Source organism: Hyperoodon ampullatus, assembly GCF_949752795.1.
Source record: "Hyperoodon ampullatus genome assembly, contig: SUPER_X_unloc_1, whole genome shotgun sequence".
NCBI lineage: Eukaryota > Metazoa > Chordata > Mammalia > Artiodactyla > Ziphiidae > Hyperoodon > Hyperoodon ampullatus.
In genome coordinates, this window is record NW_027641097.1 from 6,779,268 (window position 1) to 6,799,149 (window position 19,882).

Here is a 19,882-nt window from a genome sequence, read left to right on the forward strand (position 1 = left end):
GTACCCAAGTTGAGGGTCTTGTAAGCAGTGCAGCCCTAAATTTTGGGGTGCCTCTGTCTTATTGATTTTCAGTTTTCCCAAGGTATATTCCCTAGACTGGAAGTGCCCTTGGCTCTGTAGCTCTGTTGTTTACTTGTTTGAGGGAACAGAATGCACTCCTCCAGAGAGGCAGTTGGTAATTTGCATCCTGCCCATCAGCATAACTGGGCTCTCAGTTCTCCAGGGCCTGTCTTGCATATCTGGTTTTTACACATTTTGCGGATGTCCCTTTTGACCGGTGGGAAGTGATACATTTTGTAGGGCAGATTTGCATTGCCCGCTTGCTTGCTTGGACAAAAAGGGCGTATGTGTTTTCTCCTAAATATATTCAGGAGACAGCGCATACGACCTTTTTGGCCAAGTGCATCATTGTCGACGTTGTGCCCCTCTTCCTGTGGTTTGAATACGATTCCAATGTACCCCTTGAAATCTGTTTCCTGCTATTCTGGATCGCTTTCAAGTCCGCCTCGTTGCCTTCCCTCAATAGATTTTTGGACGATAGTTGCCCTTTAGTACTCTGCCGGTTTGTGAATTGCTGTGCCCCTGAGCTCCATTTTTCAACTCGTTTTTTGTGAGCTGACCGCAAGTCCAAAATTTTGGTTCAGGACCTATACAGGTTCCCAGTGTGTGGCTGAGACTTTGATTAATTCTTCTTCCTGCCGGGAAATTAGAGTGACATGTGCCCGTCCAAATGCCTGATAGCTACTCTCTCATTGGTTCTCCCTCTTCCCTTTCATGCACTGCCAAATTGGCAACCTGTGCAAACCAGGAGGTTAAACGGGCTGTCTCTCCAATTTGGGAGATTGATAGTAAAGCAGTTGGAAATTCTAGCTGGAGAACCAGGAGAGGGACAATTAGTTGAGTTCTAGAAACCTTTCGTATTCAGAGTGTGTCCATTCTCTAGGTTTCCCGTACATGTTATAGCTGTAGTAATATTCCCTCCAACCTGGAGAGTTGGGACCCTTGGAATGTGTGCCACACATTATTGCTTTAAAAGGTCTGCATTTGCTCAACCAATCTCACCAATCCTCTCAGTCCCAACTGTCCAGCCTTATGCCACTTCCAGCTGTCGTTGTAGATAGGGTCATTCTAGGTTTCATCAGAGCCCCTGAAGGAATTGTAAAGAATTTCCCGGTTTTTTTTTGTTTTGTTTGTTTGTTTTTGAAATTCCTTTTTATAGTGGGTTTGAGCTGATTCTCACTGCCATGTTAATGCCAGTCTAGACACACTTGATTTCCTTATGGAGACATATCAATATATAGGTTTTAAAATTATTTCTAGTCAGATATATTCCTCTGCGGGAAATATGGGGTTTTGTGTCCCTTTCACTGAGGAAGGTGTAGGTCTTGTCTATTCCATATTTGGTTTTTTGAATGGTACCTGTACGAATATCAAACTCTGGTTTTATGCATCACCCCTCCTCTCCTTTCCCCTTAAGAAGGCATAAGAGTGTTTTCTAATTGAGAGGCTCTTTTCTCTTTGCTAACTCTGTTCATGTGTAGCCATGTTTACAGGACCTTCATAAGTGATATCTTATGATAAGTTTCTTTTTCTCTGTGACTTATTTCACTTAGAATCATCGTACCTGAATCCACTCATTTTGCTGCCACTGGCCTTATAACATTGATTTCATGGCTGAGGCATAATCCATCGTACGTAAGTACCAAAATTTCTTGAACCAATTTTGTCTTTCCTGGGATATTTTAGGTGTACCCAAGTTGAGGTTCTTGTAAGCAGTGCAGCCCTAAATTTTCGGGTGGCTCTGTCTTATTGATTTTCAGTTTTCCCAAGGTATTTTCCCTAGACTGGAAGTGCCCTTGGCTCTGTAGCTCTGTTGTTTAATTGTTTTAGGGAACACATTGCACTCCTCCAGAGAGGTGGTGGGCAATTTACATCCTGCCCATCAGCATAACTAGGCTCCCTGTTCTCCAGGGCATGTCTTGCCTTTCTGTTTTTTACACATTTTGCAGATGTCCCTTTTGACCGCTTGGAAGTGATACTTCTTTGTACTGCAGAATTTAATTGCCCGCTTGCTTGCTTGGCCAAAAAGGGCGTATGCATTTCCTCCTGATTATATTCAGGAGGAAACGCATACGCCCTTTTTGGGCATGTGCATCATGGTCGAAATTGTGCCCCTCTTCCTGTGCTTTAAATGCGATTCCAATGTACCTCTTGAAATCTGTTTCCTGCTATTCTGGCTCCCTTTCAAGTCCGCCTCGTTGCCTTCCCTCAACAGATTTTTGGACGATATTTACCCTTTATTACTCGGCCAGTTTGTGAATTGCTGTGCCCCTGAGCTCCATTTTTCAACTCGTTTTTTTGTGAGCTGACCGCAAGTCGAAAATTTTGCTTCAGGATCTATACTGGTTCCCGGCGTGTGGCTGAGACTTTGGTTAATTCTTATTTCTGCCGGGAAATTAGAGTGACATGTGCCCGTCCAAATGCCTAACAGCTACGCTCTCATTGGTTCTTCATCTTTCCTTTCATCCTCTGCCAAATTGGCAACCTTTGAGAACCAGGAGGTTAAAGGGGCTGTCTCTCCAAGTTGGGAGATGGAGAGTAAAGCAGTTGGAAATACAAACCGAAGCAGCAGGCGAGGGACTATTACTTGAGTTTTAGAAACCTTTCGTATTCACAGTGTGTCCATTCTCTTGGTTTCCCGTACATGTTATAGCTGTAGTAATATTCCCTTCAACCTGGAGAGTTGGGATCCTTGGAATGTGTGCCACGCATTATTACTCTAAATGGTCTGCTTTTGCTGACCCAATCTCACCAATCCTCTCAGTCCCAAGTGTCCAGCCTTATGCCACATCCAGCTGTCGTTCTAGATAGGGTCATTCCAGGTTTCATCAGAGGCCCTGAAGGAATTGTAAAGAATTTCCCTATTTTTTTGTTTGGTTTTTGAAATTCGTTTTTATAGTGGGTTTGAGCTGATTTTCACTGCCATGTTTATGCCAGTCTAGACACACTTGATTCCCTTACGGAGACATATCAATACATAGGTTTTAAGATTCTTACTAGTAAGATATATTCCTCTTTGGGAAATATGGGGATTTGAGTCCCTTTCTCTGACGAAGGTGTAGGACTTGTATAATTCGTAGTTGGTTTTTGGAACAGTACCTGTACTAATATCAAACTCTGGTTTTATGCATCACCCCACCTCTCCTTCCCCCTTAGGCAGGCATAAGATTGTTTTCTAAATGTGAGACTCTGTTCTCTTTCCTAACTCAGTTCATGTGTAGCCATGTTTACAGTACCTTCATAAGTGATATCTTATGATAAGTTTCCTTTTCTCTGTGACTTATTTCACTTAGAATCATCATACGTGAATCCACTCATTTTGCTGCTACTGGCCTCATGACATTGATTTCATGGCTGGGGGATATTCCATCGTCTGTAAGTAATACAATTTCTTAAACCATTTTTGTCTTTCCTGGGATATTTAGGGTGTACCCAAGTTGAGGTTCCTGTAAGCAGTGCAGCCACAGTTTGGGGTGGCTCTGTCTTATTGATTTTCAGTTTTCCCAAGGTATATTCCCTAGACTGGAAGTGCCCTTGGTTCGGTAGCTCTCTTGTTTACTTTTTTTAGGGAACACAGTGAACTCCTTCACAAAGGCAGTTGGTAAGTTATATCCCGCCCATCAGCATAACTGGGTTCTCTGTTCTCCAGGGCCTGTCTTGCCTTTCTGGTTTTTACACATTTTGTGGATGTCCCTTTTGACCTGTGGGAAGTGATACATTTTGTAGTGCAGATTTGCATTGCCCGCTTGCTTGCGTGGCCAAAAAGGGCGTATGTGTTTTCTCCTGAATATATTCAGGAGACAACGCATACGACCTTTTTGGCCAAGTGCATCATTGTCGAAATTGTGCCCCTCTTCCTGTGGTTTGAATGCGATTCCAATGTACCCCTTGAAATCTGTTTCCTGCTATTCTGGATCGCTTTCAAGTCCGCCTCGTTGCCTTCCCTCAACAGATTTTTGGACGATAGTTGCCCTTTATACTCTGCCAGTTTGTGAATTGCTGTGCCCCTGAGATCCATTTTTCAACTCCTTTTTTGTGAGCTGACCACAAGTCCAAAATGTTGGTTCAGGACCTATACAGTTTCCCAGTGGGTGGTTGAGACTCTGATTAATTCTTCTTCCTGCCGGGAAATTAGAATGACATGTGCCCGTCAAAATGCCTAACAGCTATTCTCTCATTGATTCTCAATCTTCCCTTTCATCCTCTGCCAAATTGGCAACCTGTGCGAACCAGGAGGTTAAAGGGCCTGTCTCTCCAAGTTGGGAGATTGGTAGTAAAGCAGTTGGAAATTCCAACCGGAGCACCAGGAGAGGGACTTTAGTTGAGTTTTAGAAATCTTTCGTATTCACAGTGTGTCCATTCTCTAGGTTTCCCGTACATGTTATAGCTGTAGTAATATTCCCTTCAACCTGGAGAGTTGGGACCCTTGGAATGTTTGTCACGCATTATTGCTTTAAATGGTCTGCATTTGCTCACTGAATCTCGCAAATCCTCTCAGTCCCAAGTGTCCAGCCTTATGCCACATCCAGCTGTCGTTGTAGATAGTGTCATTCCAGGTTTCATTAGAGCCCCTGAAGGAATTTTAAAGAATTTCCCTGTTTTTGTGTTTTGTTTTTGAAATTCCTTTTTATAGTGGGTTTGAGCTGATTCTCACTGCCATTTTTATGCCAGTCTAGACACACTTGATTCCGTCACAGAGACATATCAATACATAGGTTTTAAGATTCTTACTAGTCACATATATTCCTCTGCGGGAAATATGTGGTTTTGTGTCCCTTCACTGAGGAAAGTGTAGGTGTTGTCTATTCCATATTTGGTTTTTGGAACGGTACCTGTACTACTATCAAACTCTGGTTTTATGCATCACCCCACCTCTCCTTCCCCCTTAAGCAGGCATAAGAGTGTTTCCTAAATGTGAGACTCTGTTCTCCTTCATAACTCAGTTCATGTGTAGCCATGTTTACAGGACTTTCATAAGTGATATCTTATGATAAGTTTCTTTTTCTCTGTGACTTATTTCACTTAGAATCATCGTACCTGAATCCACTCATTTTGCTGCTACTGGCCTTATGACATTGATTTCATGGCTGAGGGATATTCCATCGTATGTAAGTAACACAATTACTTGAACCATTTTTGTCTTTCCTCGGAAATATAAGGAGTACCCAAGTTGAGGGTCTTGTAAGCAGTGCAGCCCTAAATTTTGGGGTGCCTCTGTCTTATTGATTTTCAGTTATCCCAAGGTATATTCCCTAGACTGGAAATGCCCTTGGCTCTATAGCTCTGTTGTTTACTTGTTTGAGGGAACACAAGGCACTCCTCCAGAGAGGCAGTTGGCAATTTCCATCCTGCCCATCCGCATAACTAGGCTCCCTGTTCTCCAGGGCCTGTCTTGCTTTCTGGTTTTTACACAGTTTGCGGATGTCCCTTTTGACCGGTGGGAAGTGATACTTCTTTGTAGTGCAGATTTGCATTGCCCGCTTGCTTGCTTTGCCAAAAATGTCGTATGCGTTTTCTCCTAAATATATTCAGGAGAAAATGCATACACCCTTTTTGGCCAAGTGCATCATTGTCGAAGTTGTGCCCCTCTTCCTGTGCTTTAAAGGCGATTCCAGTGTACCTCTTGAAATCTGTTTCCTGCTATTCTGGCTCGCTTTCAAGTCCCCTTCGTTGCCTTCACTCAACAGAATTTTGGACGATAGTTGCCCTTTAGTTCTCTGCCAGTTTGTGAATTTCTGTGCCCCTGATCTCCATTATTCATCTCCTTTTTTGTGTGCTGACCACAAGTCCAAAATTTTGGTTCAGGACCTATACAGTTTCCCAGTGGGTGGCTGACACTTTGATTAATTCTTCTTCCTGCCAGGAAATTGGAGTGACATGTGCCCGTCCAAATGCCTAACAGCTATTCTCTCATTTGTTCTTCAGCTTCCCTTTCATCCTCTGCCAAATTGGCAACCTGTGCGAACCAGGAGGTTAAAGTGCCTGTCTCTCCAAGTTGGGAGATTGATAGTAAGGCAGTTGGAAATTCAAACCGGAGCACCAGGAGAGGGACTTTAGTTTAGTTTTAGAAACCTTTCATATTCACAGTGTGTCCATTCTCTAGGTTTCCCGTACATGTTATAGCTGTAGTAATATTCCCTTCAACCTGGAGAGTTGGGACCCTTGGAATGTGTGCCACACATTATTGCTTTAAAAGGTCTGCATTTACTCACCCAATCTCACCAATCCTCTCAGTCCCAAGTGTCCAGCCTTATGCCACATCCAGCTGTCGTTGTAGATATTGTCATTCTAGGTTTCATCAGAGCCCCTGAAGGAATTGTAAAGAATTTCCAGGGTTTTTTTTTTTGTTGTTTTTGAAATTCCTTTTTATAGTGGGTTTGAGCTGATTCTCACGGCCATGTTAATGCCAGTCTAGACACACTTGATTCCCTTATGGAGACATATCAATATATAGGTTTTAAGATTATTACTAGTCAGATATATTCCTCTGCAGGAAATATGGGGTTTTGTGTCTCTTTCACTGAGGAAGGTGTAGGTCTTGTCTATTCCATATTTGGTTTTTGGAATGGTACCTGTACGTATATCAAACTCTGGTTTTATGCATCACCCCTCCTCTCCTTTCCCCTTAACAAGGCATAAGAGTGTTTTCTAAATGAGAGGCTCTTTTCTCTTTCCTAACTCTGTTCATGTGTAGCCATGTTTACAGGACCTTCATAAGTGATATCTTATGATAAGTTTCTTTTTCTCTGTGACTTATTTCACTTAGAATCATCGTACCTGTATCCACTCATTTTGCTGCTACTGGCCTTATGACATTGATTTCATGGCTGAGGGATAATCCATCGTACGTAAGTACCAAAATTTCTTGAACCAATTTTGTCTTTCCTGGGATATTTTAGGTGTACCCAAGTTGAGGTTCTTGTAAACAGTGCAGCTCTAAATTTTGGGGTGGCTCTGTCTTATTGATTTTCAGTTTTCCCAAGGTATATTCCCTAGACTGGAAGTGCCCTTGGCTCTGTAGCTCTGTTGTTTAATTGTTTTAGGGAACACATTTCACTCCTCCAGAGAGGCGGTTGGCAATTCACATCCTTCCCATCAGCATAACTAGGCTCCCTGTTCTCCAGTGCATGTCTTGCCTTTCTGTTTTTTACACATTTTGCAGATGTCCCTTTTGACCACTTGGAAGTGATACTTCTTTGTACTGCAGAATTTCATTGCCCGCTTGCTTGCTTGGACAAATGGGCGTATGTGTTTCCTCCTGATTATATTCAGGAGGAAACACATACGCCCTTTTTCGCCAAGTGCATCATTGTCGAAGTTGTGCCCCTCTTCCTGTGCTTTGAAGGCGATTCCAATGTACCTCTTGAAATTTGTTTCCTGCTATTCTGGCTCACTTTCAATTCCTCCTCGTTGCTTTCCCTGAACAGATTTTTGGACGATAGTTGCCCTTTAGTACTCTGCCAGTTTGTGAATTGCTGTGCCCCTGATCTCCATTTTTCAACTCGTTTTTTGTGAGCTGACCGCAAGTCCAAAATTTTGGTTCAGGACCTATAGAGGTTCCCAGTGGTTGGCTGAGACTTTGATTAATTCTTCTTCCTGCCTGGAAATTAGAGTGACATGTGCCCGTCCAAATGCCTAACAGATACTCTCTCATTGGTTCTCCATCTTCCCTTCCATCCTCTGCCAATTTGGCAACGTGTGAGAAACAGGAGGTTAAAGGATCTGTCTCTCCAAGTTGGGAGATTGATAATAAAGCAGTTGGAAATTGAAACCGGAGCACCAGGAGTGGGACTATTAGTTGAGTTTTAGAAAGCTTTCTTATACACAGTGTGTCCATTCTCTTGGTTTCCCGTACATGTTATAACTGTAGTGATATTCCCTTCTACCTGGAGAGTTGGGACCCATGGAATTGGTGGAGTGCATTATTGCTTTAAAGCGTCTGCATTTTCTCACCCAATTTCACCAATCCTCTCAGTCCCAAGTGACCAGCCTTATGTCTCATCCAGCTGTCATTTTGGATAGAGTCATTACAGGTTTTATCATAACACCTGAAGGAATTGTGTTAGAATTTCCCTGTTTTTTTTTTGTTTTGTTTTTGAAATTCATTTTTATAATGAGGTTGAGCTGATTTTCACTGACGTGTTTATGCCGGTCTAGACAGACTTGATTCCCTTACGGAGACATATCGATACATAGGTTTTAAGATTCTTACTAATCAGGGGCTTCCCTGGTGGCACAGTGGTTGAGAGTCCGCCTGCCGCTGCAGGGGATATGGGTTCGTGCCCCGGTCTGGGAGGATCCCACATGCCGCGGAGCGGCTTGGCCCATGATCCATGGCCATTGAGCCTGCGTGTCCGGAGCCTGTGCTCCGCAACCACAGAGGCCACAACAGTGAGAGGCCCACATACCGCAAAAAAAAAAAAAAAAAAAAAAAAAAAAAAAGATTCTTTCTAATCAGATATAATCCTCTGCGGGGAATAGGGGTGTTGAGTCCCGTTCACTGAGGAAGGAGTAGGTCTTGTCTATTCTGTATTTGGATTATTGAACGGTACCTGTGCTATTATCCAACTCTGGTTTTGTGCATCTTCCCACCTTTCTTTCCCCTAAGCAGCCATAAGTATGTTTTCTAAATGTGAGACTCTGTTCTCTTTCCTAATTCAGTTCATGTTTAGCCATGTTTACATTTCCTTCATAAGTGATATCTTATGTCAGAAGGCTCCATGGCTCTTTTCATCATAAAGCTCCATGATGCTCGTCATCACAATTATCCATGGTCTTCTCATCACAATGCTCCACGGTCTTGCCATCCATTGCTCCATGTCCTGATCATCACAATGCTCCTTTACCTTTGTCATCACAATCCTCCATGACACTTGGCATCACAATGCTCCATGTCATTGGCATCACAATGGACCGTGACATATGTCATCACATTGTTTCCTGACACCTGTCTTCACAATAATCCAGGACGTTGTCATCACAAAGTTCCATGCTCTTTTCATCACAATGCACCATGCCCACTGTCATCACAATAATCCATGAAATTTGTGAGACCATTGCTCCATGCCCCTGTCATCACAATGCTCCATGCCCTTGACATCCCAATGCTCCATGACCCCTGTCATCACAATGCTCCGTGACTCCATTCACCACAATGCTTCATGGTCTTTGTCATCACAATGGTCAATGCCCTCCTCATAACAAGGCTCTGTGACCTGTGTCACCACAATGCTCCATGAAATTTTCATCACAATGCTCCATGACCCTTGTCATCACAATGCTCCATGCCTTTCTCAGCACAATACTCAATGACACTTGTCATCACAATGCTCCATGCCCTTGTTATCACAATGCTCCATGACCCCTGTCATCACAATGCTCCGTGACTCCAGTCATCTCAATGCTTCATGACCTTTGTTGTCACAATGGTACATGCCCTCGTCATCACGAATCTCTGTGACATTTTTCACCACAATGCTCCATGAACTTTTCATCACAATGCTATTTGACCCTTGTCATAACAATGCTCTATGCCTTTCTCAGCACAATGCTCCATGACCCATGTCATCACAATGTGCCATGCAGTTTTCATCACAGTGCTCCACAATCTTTTCATCACAGTGCTCCATAAACCTTGTCATCACAATGCTCCATGCACTTCTCATCAAAATGATCTCTCACCACTGATATCACAATGTTACATCACTACTCATCACAATACTCCCTCACCCCTGTCATCACAATGTTCGATGACCCCTGACATCACAATGTGCCATAACCCCTGTCATCAAAATGCTCCATGACCCTTTTCATCAAAATGCTCCAGGACCCCTGACATCACAACGTTCCATAACCACTTTCATCAAAATGTTCCATGACAATTTTCATCACATTGTTCCATGATCCTGTCATCACAATGCTCCCCGCCCTTCACAACAGAGTGCACCACACACTTGTCATCAAAATGCTCCATCACCTTTGTCATCACAAAGCTCCATGACCCTTGGCATCACAATGCTGCATGCCATTGTCATCACAATGCTCCATGAACACTCTCATCACATTGCTCCATGGCCTTGTCATCACGAAGCTCCATGACGCTTGACGTCAAAATGCTCGATGTCCTTCTTATCACAATGCTCCATGCGCTTGTCATTACAATCCTGCATGACCCATGTATCTCAGTATTCCGTGCCCTTGTCATCACAATGCTCCTTCCCCCTCTCATCACAATAATCCATGAAATTTTTCAGATGAATGCTCCATGCCCTTGTGATCACAATGCTCCATTATCCCTGTCATAACAATGCTCCATGACCCCTGCCATCACAATGTTCCACAGCCTTGTCATCACAAGGCTCCATGACCCTTGTCATCACAATGCTCCACGGCCCCTGTAATCACAATGCTCCATGCCCTTGTCATCACAATGCTCCAAGACTGCTGTTATCACAATGCTCCATGCCCCTTTTCATCTCACTGCTCCATGAACCCTGTCATCAAAATGCACTATGCCCATCATCATAATGCTTCATGCTATTGTCATAACAATGAAATCAAAATGCTCTATGACCTCTGTCATCACAATGCTCCCAATCCTTCTGATCAAAATGTTCCATAACACTTATCATCACAATGCCCCATGACGCTCGTCATCACAATTATCCATGGTCTTCTCATCACAATGCTCCATGACCTTTGTCATCACAATGCTCAATACCCTTGTCATCACAATGCTCCCTGACACTTGTCGTCAGTATGCTCCTTGAACCCTGTCATGACAAGGCTCCATGCCTTTTTCATCACAATGATCCATGCCCTTTTCATCACAGTGCTCCAAGACCCCTGTAATCACAATGCTACATACCCTTGTCATCACAGTGCTCCGTGATGCATGTCATCAGAACGCTCCATGTCCTTCTCATCACAATGCTCCATGCCCTTGTCATCACAATGCTCCAAGACCCCTGTAATCACAATGCTCCATGCCCCGTTTCATCAGAATGCTCCATGAGACTTGTCATCACAAGGCTCCATGGTCTTCTTATCACAATGCTCCAGTACCTTGTCATCACAATGCTCCATGACCCCTGTCATCACAATACTAGATGAACATTTTCAGCCCAATGCTCCATGACTTTCTCATCACAATGCTCCATGATCCCTGCCATCACAATGCTCCAGGACCACTGTCATCACAACGCTCCATGAACCCTGACAACACAATGATCCGGGACTCTTGTGATCAAAATGCTCCATGACCCTTGTCATCACAATGATCCATGCCCTTGTCAGCCCAGTGCTCCATGACCACTCTAATCACAGTGCTCCTTGTGGCTTGTCATCACAGTGCTCCATGAACCCTGTCATCACAATGCTCCATGCCTTTGTCAGCAAATGCTACATAATCTTGTCATCACAATGCTCCATGCACTTGTCATCACAATCCTCCATGACCCTTGGGATCACATTGCTTCATGCCCTTGTCATCTTTCTCTTGTCTTTGTTGTTTTTACAGATTTTCAGATATCCCTTTTTACCGGTTGGAAGTGACAATTCTTTGTACTGTGGATTTGCATTGTGCGCTTGCTTGATTGGCCAAAAAGGTCGTATGCGTTTTCTCCTGAATTCAGGAGAAAAGTCATACGCCCTTTTTGGCCAAGTGCATCATTGTCGATGTTGTGATGCTTTTCCTGAGCTTTAAAGGTGATTCTAATTTACCTCTTGAAATATGTTTTGTGCAATTCTGCCTTATTTTCAAGTCCACTTCTTTGCCTTTCCTCAACAGATTTTTGGAATTGAGTAGTTCTTTATAACTGCAGGTTTGTGAATTTCTGTGCCCCTGAGCTCCAATTTTGAAATTCCATTTTTGTGAGCTGTCCGCAAATCCACAATATTGCTTCAGGACCTATACTGGTTCCAGGGGTGGCTATACTGATTCCCTGCTGTTGGCTGAGGCTTTGGTTAATTCTTCTTCCTGAATGGGAAATTAGAGTGACATGTGCCCGTCCAAATGCCTTCATCTACTCTCTGATTGGTTCTCCCTCTTCCCTTTCATCCTCTGCACAATTAGCAAACTGTGCGAACCAGGAGGTTTTAGGGGTTGACTCTCCAAAGTTGGGAGATTGATAGTAAAGCAGTTGGAATGCCAAATTGGAGCACAAGGAGAGGAAAAATTAGGAGACTTTTAGAAACCTTTCGCCAAAACAGTGTGTTCATTCTCTAGGTTTCCCATACATGTTATAACTGTAGTGATATTCCCTTCTACCTGGAGATTTGGGACCCAAGGAATGGTGGCATGCATTACTACTTTAAAGGGTCTGCATTTTCTCTCCCAATCTCACCAGTCCTCTCATTCCCTGGTGTCCAGCCTTATGTCTCATCCAGCTCTCTTTGCAGATAGGGTCATTCCAGGTTTCATCAGAACCCCTGAAGGAATTGTGTAAGAATTTCGCTGTTATTTTGTTTTGTTTTTGAAATTCATTTTTATAATGGGGTTGAACTGATTTTCACGGACGTGTTTATGCTGGTCTAGACACAATTGATTCCCTTACAGAGACATATCAATACATAGGTTTTAAGATTTTTTACTAGTCAGATATATTCCTCTGCGTGGAATAGGGGTGTTGAGTCCCGTTCACTGAGGAAAGTGTAGGTCTTGTCTATTCTGTATTTGGTTTATGGAATGGTACCTGTGCTAACATCAAACTCTAGTTTTATGCATCACCCCACCTCTACTTTCCCCTTAAGCAGGCATAAGAGTGTTTTCTAAATGTGAGACTCTGTTCTCTTTCCTAATTCAGTTCATGTGTTGTGATGTTGACATTACCTCTATAAGTGATATCTTATGATTAGATTCTTTTTCTGTGTGACTTATTGCACTTAGAATCATCGTACCTTAATCCACTCATTATGCTGCTACTGGCCTTATGGCATTGATATCACGTCTGAGTGATATTCCGTTGTACAAAATTACCACAAGTTCTTTATGCATTTCTCTTTTTCCTGGCATACTTTATGTGAACAGAAGTGGAGGTTCTTGTATGCAGAGCAGCCCTAAATTTTGGGGTGCCTGTGTCTTGTTGATATTTAGTCTTCCCAAGTCATATGCCCATGAGTTGAAGTCCCCTTTGCTCGGGGGCTTTGTATTTTAGATGTTTTAGGAAACAGCATACACTTCTTCAGAGTGGCTCTTGGATATTTATACCCCACCCATCAGCGTGAGTAGCTCCCTGTTCTCCATGGCCTCTCCTGCATTTCTGGTTTGTACACATTTTTTGGATGGCCTGTCTGAGCAGTGGAAATTGAGACTTCTTTGTTGAGCGGACTTGCATTTCCCGCTTGCTTGGTTGGCCAAAAACTCTGTATGTGTTTTTTTCCTGAAGATATTCACGAAAAAAACGCATACACCCTTTTGCCCAACTGCATCATTTTAGAAATTCTGCTGCTTTTCATATGCTTTAACTGTGAGTACAATCTACGTTTTGAAATCTGTTTCCTGCAATTCTGCCGCTCATTCAGATCCTCTTTGTTGCCTTACCTGAATATATTTTTGGACGTTGGTTATCATTTATATCTTTGCAGGTCTTTGAATTGTCTGCTCCTGAGCTCCATTTTTCAACTCGCATTTTTTGTGAGCTGGCCGCCAAACCATTGTATTGCTTCCGGGCCTATTCTGGTTCTGGGGAGGCAGGCTGTGCCTTTGGTTAATTCTTCTTCCTAATGGGAAATTAGAGTGACATGTGCCTGTCAAAACTCCTACAGCTAGTCTCTCATTGGTTCCCCCTCTTCCCGTTTATCCTCTGCACAAATTGCAAACTGTGTGAAACAGGAGGTTAAAGGTGCTGATTCTCCAAGTGGGGAGATTGTTAGTAATTTGGCTGGAATGGCGAACCCCAGCACCAGGAGATCAAAAATGAGGTGCATTTTAGACACCTTTCATGAGCACACGGTGTACGTTCATCTTGGTTTTCCAGGCATGTTTTCGCTGTCAGAAGATTCCCTTGAACCTGCAGATTTGGGACCCATGGAATGGGTACCAGGCTGTATTACTTTAAAAGGTCTGCATTTCCTCACCCAGCCACTCTAACATGTCTTAGCGTGCATAGCTTCCAGCCTTATATATCATCCTGCTGTGGGTCTACATGTGTTCAATTCATGTTACATCGTAGCCCTTCAACAAAAGTTGTAAGAAGTTTTGCCTGTCTCACTGTTTTTCTAAATATTTTTAAATTTATTTTTATATTGGTTACAACTGATTTTCAAAGCTCTGTTTTTTGCTGCTGTGCATCCACTTGATTCATGTACTGTGAGACAACAATAAATTCTTTTTCAGATGCTTACCAGTCATATGTATTATTTTCCAGTGACTTGAGTGGGCTGAGTGCAGTTCTTTGAGGTACCGTGTAGGCCTTGTCAGTTATTCAATTTGGTACTTGGAATGGTATCTTTGCTAATTTCAACCTCCTGGATAATACCTCACACTTCCCCACCTTTCCCATTTAGCAGCCTTACGTCTATTTTCTACATATTTGACTATGTTTCTGTTTTGTAATTTATTTCATGTGTAGCCATTTTTGATTCCACCTTTAAGTGACATCTTATGATATGTGTCTTTTTCTTTCTGACATATGTCACTTAGAATGATCGTATGTATCTCCTCCAGAGTTGTTACAACTGGCCTTATTTCATTGATTTCTAGATGAGTAATATTCCACTCTACATAAGTACCCCATCTCTTTTATCCATTTTATCCTTCCAGGGACATTTATGTTATATCGAAGTTGAGGCCCTTTTTAACAGAGAGGTGGTAAACGTTGGGGTGCCTGTTTTCTGTCGATTTTTGTTTTTCCCAAGGTATACACCCATGAGTGCAAGTGCCCTATGCTCTGTAGCTCATTTTTTAGATGTTTTAGAAAACACAATACACTTCTCCAGAGTGGCCATTGGCAAATTACATTTCCACTATAAGCCTCACAGGGCTCCCTTTTCTCCTCACCCTGTCCTGCATTTCGGGTGTTTACACTTTATGTGGATGGCCCTTCTGACTGATGTGAAGTGATACATTTTGTAGTATTGATTTCCAGTGCCCACCTGTTTGGTTGGATAAAACGTGTGTATGGCCTTTACTTGAATATATTCAGAAAAAATGCATACGCCCTTTTTGGCCAACTGCATCATTGGCGATGTTCAGCCCCTTTTCTTGTGCTTTAATGGGGAGTCCTTTCCACATCTACAAATCTGTTTCCTGCCACTCTCCCTTGCTTACAAGTCCTTTTCTGTGACTTACCTGAAGACATTTTTTGACGATAGATATTTTCAACTCTGCCGTTTCATGAATTTTAGTGCCCCTGAGTTCCATTTTTCAACTTGTGTTTTTGGAAACTGGACACAAAACAGCGAGATTTCCTCTAGCCCTATTCTGTTTTCGTGGGCAATTCTAGCCTTTGATGAATTTGTCTTCCGGATTGGAAATTAGAGTGGCATGTGCCTGTCCGAACACCTAGGACTTGTCTCTAAATTTTTCTCATCCTTCCGCTTCATCCTCTGGACAAATTCCAAACTGTGTTCAACAGGATTTTGACGGTGCTGATATCACCAAGTGAGGAGATTGTTAGGAAAGATGCTGGAGGGGTGAACCCGAGCACCAGGCGATGAGGAGAGGAGGTCCTTTTCCAAACTGTTTCCGATCAAATGGTGTACCATCCTCTAGGTGTGACAGGCATGTTTTAGCCGTAGGAATGGTCCCGTGCATGTAAGGAGAACACCAGGGAGTTTTCCAAATCAGTGCCTCCCTGAACACCAAACTGGGGAATTTTTAAGCTATGGCTACATATATGTCCATTAAGGGCCTTGGGAATTTGGCAGAGTCCAAACTTTAGATGATTTAAATCTTCAGAGTCAGAAGTGCTCACCATCGGCCTTGCTTAGGTTACATTTTATCTGTCATTGATAGATGATGTCAATAAAAATATCTATTCTTTTTCAGATTATTTCCCCTTATAGGTTATTGCAAAATATTCAGTGTAGTTCCCTGTGCTATACAGTAGTTCCTTGTTGATGATCTGTTTTATACATAGCAGTGTGTATGTGTTAAACCAAAACTGTTAATTTATCCCTTCACCTACCTTTCCCCTTTGGTAATAATAAATTATAAGATTTTATACTTCTCAGAAATGGGGAAGCTGAAAGAGAGGTATCATTTTCAATGGAAAAGCATTCAAAACAAGATTAAAGCTTCAGCCAAGAGTATTCGATGTACATCCTTGGGAATAAATCACTTCATTTCTCTAATGTTGACCTGACAAATAAAACAGACGTCTTCACTGAACTTGCTTATAATAAAGTGATGGAAATATCAGATGTAAGTCTTAGAAACATCTTATTTTACCCGAGCCTTATACACTGCTCTAGGTTGACTACAGTTTGGCTCACACATCTGTTCATTGAAGTTACAATGTTCTCAATTTCTGTTACTGATCCTCCAGAGTGGACCCCAACAGGAGTCCCCGTGCCCAGTGTCATTGGAGCAAACAGATCAAGACTGAGTTTGGTTCAGAAGCAAAGGAAACTTTATATATTGAAAACAGAATGGAGAGGTGAGAGCGTGCACTCCCCCACGGGCTGTGGGCTGGGCTGCTGTGTAGGGGTCCCAGCAGCGTCAGCAGGAGGGAGGGGATGGAGCTCTCGAGGGCTGGGTTGCCTGCAGCTCAGGCTCTATGTCGCAGAGTCTGCATGGGACCCCGCTAGCTGAGGTGTCGACCCAGCCATTCTGCACTAGGAAATCGGGTCTGAAGTGCCGGGTGTGGGACCTCTGCATGTGGAACCCTAGGAGCACGTGAAATTAGACAAAGCACAAAGGAAAAACAGGTTAGACTTTATTTTATTGCCCAGATTCTCTTTTTATCTCCCAGGAATTTTTAATGAACGTTGCCGGAGATGAACACCTCCTCTGCTTTTTGTCCCGTTCCTCATTCTTGGGGTGCTGAGGGTGCAGACACCTCTTTTGTAACTGCTTCATGCTGAGGTGGGAGCCCTCATACACGGGGGGAGGGGCAAAACTTCTCCCCAGCAGCCTCCAGGTGAGGTTGATTGTCCCAAGGCCTCCTGCCTCCCTGCTCGTCCACCTGAGCACGAGCATTGGAAGTGTTATAGATTCTAATGACCTTTAAGGGTCCAGGAAAGAGATGCACAGAGATGCTGTTGTGGCAGGTTTCACCCCACCCCACATTTGGTCGGTGAACTTAGGCTGACGGATTTGCCAGCCTAGATGCTCTGACCAGTAGTCTGTGCTTTCTTTAATTAGGTCCCTGAATTAATGTACAAACAGCACCATGTGTCAAAGCCCTGCCCGCTCAACTCCCAGACAGTCCAGGGTCAGTGGTGATCCAGGACCATGACGTCCACTGAGTCAACTGCCTTTTGAAGAAGCCAGCAGTCCAGCCGGTCATATTGGCCACCATCACCGTGGTGTCTGTAGGGTTTTCTATGGTGAAATCGTGATATACGTTTCCTCCACCAAGCTTGTTAGCTCCCGTCTGGGTGCAGTAAGTCCTGCAAGCAGTAGTCTGCTCTTTCGGGGCACAGACTTGTTTTCTGAGAGAAACTCCAGGTCAAGTGATGGTCACAGGAGTCACCTTGGGGGCCCATTGCCCCCGTTTGTCTCTCTGGAGGTTGGAGTTGGAGGGCCTCCTCACTCGAGGTCAGTGTGTCCGCAGCGAGACCCCTGCAACTTCAGGGCATGTTGGGTGGTTAGGATCACCACGTGGGGTCCTTTTCCCTTAGGAGGGAGCTGGCCTTGTGGGCTGCTGATTTGAAGCTTTTTAGATACCCCAGTATCCTGGCCTGATGGGGCGGTGGGCAAAGCCCTTGGTGACCATAGTTTATCATACCTGAAGGGCATTCTTGTGTTGCTCCATTTCAAGTGGTCCCAGTTTTTGCACTAAGGCTCCAAGGGCGATTAACCTTTGACCAGGTATGTAAAGGTCAAAGGGTTTAGCTAAATTAGGGAGTTCCTGGGCAAGGGCCTGAATTGACTGCTCTTTCCATTCTTGAAAGGCTGCTTCTGGATTCTATTCAAAAGAATCATCATCATTTCGTGTCAGTGTTTCATGTAGAGGCCCAGCTATTACACTGTAGTTAGGGATCCAGATGCATAAAACCTTGGCCTCCCCAGTAACCCCTAAGCTCTCTTCTAGTTTTAGAAGAGGTAAGGCTGCAAATGGCTTCTTCCCTATCCTGGGATGCGTTTCTCCGAATATCTGTGAGAATGAAGCCCAGGCATGTCACCTTAGCCTGGGATAATTGAGCCTTTTCCTTGGACACCTTCTATTCTTTCTTGGGTAGGAAGTGCAGAGGCGTCTTTAGTAGGCCAGGCGATCAGAATGTCATCTGCATATTGAAGGAGGGTTCCCTTTTACAGAGGTAGAACTTTTAGGTCTTTAGAGGACATTTCCCCAATGATGGTGTGGGGATTTTTGAACCATTGGGGCAGGACGGCCCAGCATTATTGCTTTTGTTGCATGTTGTGTCCTGCCACTCACAAGCCAAAAGTTCTTGTGACTCTGAGATGAATGGAATACAGAAGAAGTCATCATTGAAGTCTAATACAGAATGCCATGGCCTGGTGGATGGTAGAATGACCAGCAGGGTGTAGGAAATAGGAGCTACTGCATGTATATCCTCGGTGGCTTCACTGACTGTCCTGATATTCTTTACCAGGTCTCCAGCAGCCCATGGGGCTCTCGTGGTCAGGCCAATCCCAGGATATGGAGCTCACCTGGGCTGCGCCGCCCACCCCACAGCCCACGGGGCTCTCGTGGTCAAGTCCCTCCCAGGGTATGGAGCTCACCTGTGCAGCTACCCAGCAGCCCATGGGGCTCTCCTAGTCAGGCCCTTCCCAGGATACAGAGCTCCCCTGGGCCGGTACCCCAGCAGGGCTGGACACACAGGAACTGTGCACATAGCCCACCTTGCAGAGAACCCCCAGCTCACCCGTCGCTCACAGCTGACACAGAACACCTCAGAGCAGGACTTGAACTAACAAACAGCAGCTCTGAGAGGTCTGTGACCCTGGGTATCACTCTGTGCATCCTGTCTCTGCCTGGTCTTCCAGACACTTCCACTGCAGCCAGGGCACCAGGCCTCTGTCTCCACCCACCATCACTCCTCTCCCTGACTCCTGGGTTCCTCTCATTAGGATAGGGTCTTCTTGAATTTGTTTTCCACTCATAGCCAGATAAAATGGTAAGAAAACAAGCCGCAGCTGCAGCCCCTTGTCTATCCTGACTCGCAGGAGCCCACACCTGTTCCTTGGGCCTGGCCTGTTTAGCAAGGTTCATTTTCTGCAACTGTTAGCCCCTGAGGGGTGAGGATTGGCTGATTTGGACTGCCTGCCAGCCCTCCCCAGGTGTTCCTGGGTTGAGGTCAATATAAACACCTCTCCAGTCAGCAAGAGACCCTGTTGCTGTGCCTGGCGCCATATTCTCTGCCCCGTCAGCAGTGTCGCAGCTGGGGTGGTGGGAGGGAGTGAGGGGCCGTGTCTTTGTGGGTGGCCCAGTTTGAGGGGGGCTCTGATGGTCTTTCTGCAGGAGTTGCCAGGCTGCCACCTGCTAAAGAAGAGGATGTGTCACCCATACCTGCTGCTGGAATTTCTCCCAAGGCAGTGGTGAGGATGTAAAAAAGCAGTGGGGGCCGAGGCAGGAGGGGTATCTCAGGCAGGGAAATGGAAAGCTTCCAGAAGAGCATCTGGGGCCAGGACCATCCTGGCTGGCCTGCAGGCACAAAGTCGGCCTACGTGATGTCGCTTGTGTGACTCCACATC